This window comes from Sinocyclocheilus anshuiensis, unplaced genomic scaffold (assembly GCF_001515605.1).
Source record: "Sinocyclocheilus anshuiensis isolate Anshui unplaced genomic scaffold, SAMN03320099.WGS_v1.1 scaffold1973, whole genome shotgun sequence".
Lineage (NCBI taxonomy): Eukaryota > Metazoa > Chordata > Actinopteri > Cypriniformes > Cyprinidae > Sinocyclocheilus > Sinocyclocheilus anshuiensis.
The window spans coordinates 133743-137874 of NW_015538051.1; positions in this window are offsets into that span (position 1 = coordinate 133743).

Consider the following 4132-nt stretch of genomic DNA (forward strand, 5'->3'; position numbering starts at 1 on the left):
ATTTTATATATATATATATATATATACACGTATATAACTTCTTTACTCGTTGTAGAAACAGAACGATAAAATGTCATCAATAATCTTATTTAACATACGCTTAAATTTTATATAAGATCAATTCAACTTCAAGCGAGAAACGGCATTTAATTCACGAACTCTTATGTTGAGATGTCAATCAACAACATGGCGGAAGCGAAAAGTCTTTGTGGAGACCCCGCCCCCTTTTGGAGGTACGGCCCACATTTGGAGTTCTCGCCCCCATTTGGAGATCTCTGGGCTGCAGTTATACCCTTCTCAAATTTCACAACTTTCCCGCAAGCGGTTCTATGGGCTGTTCTATGGGCTGTTCTTGGCCCCTAATTACCAGGACATTTTCTGTTAAATTTATGGACATTCACAGCAAGCAATCACTGAAAAAACAGGAATAGACTTTTGGTCTGGAGACCAAAATGGACATTTACATTATCTTCTGTACCATGAACAGACAATCTGTTATGTTGAAATTTATACAAAATTATAGCATAGGCCTATCTTTAGTAGCAAATAAATCCAGCACAATATATACAAATTGAACATGGTTTATTTTTACCTCATGTAAACATTCTTAAAAGTGCATTCAATGGCCGTTGTTTGCCTTAAACAGGTGAAGACAAAAATGTTATGACATCAATTAATCTAACAATGTGTAAAGCACCATTGAAAATGCTTGGAACACTTTTTAGTTTTAAAGTCCCACTGTAGTCAAAAATGTTATCCTTTAAAACTCATCTTTGATCATCAAAATGACATATTTAAATGTTTTTTCTTGTGAAAATAATTTTCGCATGCCTTAAAATAGCTTGAATGCAACTCTACACCCTTGCCTCATTTACTATACGCAGATCTATGAATATGCAAATGAGCCCCGCCTCCACTCAGTCATACGCCAGCCAGCGCCTCCTGATCCACTAAATGAACTGTAGTAAACGCCATACAATGGCAATGGCAAGAGGAAATACTGGTTTAATTAAGCCATATGTGTTTGAACCAGAAATAAGCTGGTATGCTCAATGTAAGCAAGGAGACTGATGGCTAACTTCGTGAGGTAACATTATCTGTTTGCGCTGGTTCGTACATGGATAATGACTGATAAAAAAAATCGGGGGAAATATTAACAGTTGGCGAAACATCTACAGAAAAAATATAACTGTTACCGGATTAACCTGGCTGCCTTCTCACTAGACCCTTTGCAGCGCAGTTAATGATATGCTAAGGATAGGATCCCTTGACGCGATTGGTTATTGAATTTTGTGACGTAGCAAAAAAAGGCTGTTTCAAACCGCGTTTCTGTGACTGCCTTTGGGAAACTACAGTTTTAAGGAGAAAATACTCAGCAATGGTGTTGATAAATGGATTGGCACATGGTTTGTCTAAAAGCATATTAAAAACACCACATAGACAAATAAACAACATAAAAAACTTGATTTTCACCACAGGGGGACTTTAAACAGCAACAGGCAGAAAAAAAACATGAGCAGGTACTTGTACAATATTGGTGTTGCGCCAAATAGTGTTCATGAAGATAAACTTTCAAAAGATTCAAAACATTTTAAAATAAATACAAGGACAGGGCTGTCATTAATAACAACTGCTATAAACTTCATCATTCGTCAATAGTCAAGTGAAATGTTCCAGTGTTGACACCATTTTCCTACAAGAGAACACAATATTACTTAAAAAGGACAGTTCGCCCAAAAATGTGAATTCTGTCATCAGGTACTCACCCTCGTACCGTTCCAAACCCATAAGATTTCCATTCATCTTTGGAACACAAATGAAGAGTATTTTTAATGAAATCTCTGTGCTTTCTGTCCCTCCATTGACAGCCTGTGCAACTACTATTTCAAGGTCCAATAAGGTATAGCAGTTAGATTTCACTAAAAAGGATCTTCATAAGTGTTCCAAAAATGAACAAAAGTCTCCAGGATTGGAACAAGATTTTTCATATAATATTTTGGGTGAACTAACCCGTTAAGTTAGATTACTAACCTCTAATTCATGCTAAATGATCTGCATTGCAATTATCTGTAAAACTTTCTTGTACAGCATTTGAAAATATGGAACAAAGATTCATGCACTCGTGCCTGACATTTCAAAGTGAAACTAAGAGAACTGTACAATCTGAATTAAGAGCAGGGCTCCAAGTGTTTGTGTGCTTTTAGTATCTCTTGCCATGTGCCAGTTTGAGGAAACTACTTTCTTTTTTTGCATGTTCAGTCCAAGTTCCATGTTGAGATTTGAAAACAGCTCATTGTACATGGATTCTCGAAGTTGTTCCTACATGAGTCTTGGAAGCGTAGCCGTTTGGTTCCCTTCGTCTGAACCTTTGACCCTCATTCAGGATTTCTTCACAGGAAATGACAAGAAATGAACTGAATGAAACTGAAATACAGAGTAACATGCAGAACAGGTTGAGATTGAATTATCAACTGCAAATCCAAATACTTTCCAGTTCAAACATTGTTTATAAAATGCTAAACTTACATTTCCAGTGGTCTCCAATTGCATCTGTCATGTGAGCTTGTCAACAATGTTTTACGATATACTTAAAGGGTTAGTTCACCCAAAAATGAAAATTCTGTCATTAATTATGTACCCTCAGGTCGTTCCAAACCCATAAAAAGTGTCACTTTTTGCCAACCAAAAGTCTATTCCTGTTTTTTCAGTGATGGCTTGCTGTGAAAGCTCTTCCTTATACTTTCTGATCTGCTCCCTCATGCTGGTCGTTAAGGTCTTCTGTCTTATGAAGGTATTTTTGGTGCAAAACAACGGAGCATCTGTGACAGCGGAATTTGTAGTTGTAGAGAGAATAGCCACACATGTGTATTAGTACATTTGAAATCACAGACAAAAGCTTCAAATGCAGATTCACGCCGTTGTCGTTGTGCACTTATGTTTGTGCTAGAAAAACCATCCAAGGAAAAAATATGTATATGTAAGAAAACATTCTACAAGCGTGCAAATCTCATTGCAAGACTTCACTTACTGATTTGCGGATGTACAAAATTCGTCTTCACATTTTTGATGCAGGTGTGTGAATGTGTTTTGCACCATATTCACTGCAGCAATAGTAGCAAAACATGTGAGCGTGCGAGTTTTTTGATTAGTGATCCGTAGAATAGGATTTGTGCACCTGCAGTGAAGGATTCGAGAAGGTGTAACTATTGTGTTGTGTTTGTGGGAGAGGAAAAACAATCTACAAGTTTGCAACTTTTGTCTGTGACTTCAAATATACTGATACACATGTGTGGCTATTCTCTACAACTACAAATTCCGCTGTCACAGATGCTCAGTTGTTTTGCACCAAAAATATCTTCATACTGTCTAGTATGTCTTGACCGAAAGACTGGCAGCTTCGACGAGGAGGGTGCATCTTCTGGTTCCTCAGGATTTTCCTCTTCTGCATCATCTTCAGACTGATCCTCATCTTGTGCGTGTAGCATAGTGGATTTTTTGATCATATATCACTGCATGAAAAGGCGCATTTCCGAACGGTTCACGTCAGCGCACGAACCCGTAAACGGCATGTTTCCGTCAGTTTCCGTGTATGTGCCCTGGCGTTTCTGACTTCTTGACACTGACAGAAATGGACTCTTTTCTGCTCTACAGTTTTCCAGTCCGCTCACTAACACGATAAACCCCCAGACACAGATGGAAATGTTGACGCACTCACCGGTAAATCCACGTATCGTCCTGTTCACAAGCAGTTAAATCTCCATAAACGGCCAGTCATATATCTCAGTAAACGTCTCTAAATTACCGTGCATTTAATATATTTTAAATGCTAACTGGCCTTCTACACAAAAATGCGTCATATGCAACTCATAAAAACTGTAAAGAAAGCCACAAACACAGCAAAGTATCAACAAAACACACAATTTTATTTTTCAGCAAATGCAGGGCTGCAAACATTTAAAGGGGTCATATGATGCGATTTCAAGTTTTCCTTTCTCTTTGGAGTGTTACAAGCTGATTGTGCATAGATAAGATTTGAAAAATAATGTGTTTTTTGAACATTAAAGCATGTCAATATATACTGTTACACCAAATACACAAAATAGTGATCTTTTAAAAAAGCATCATATGACCC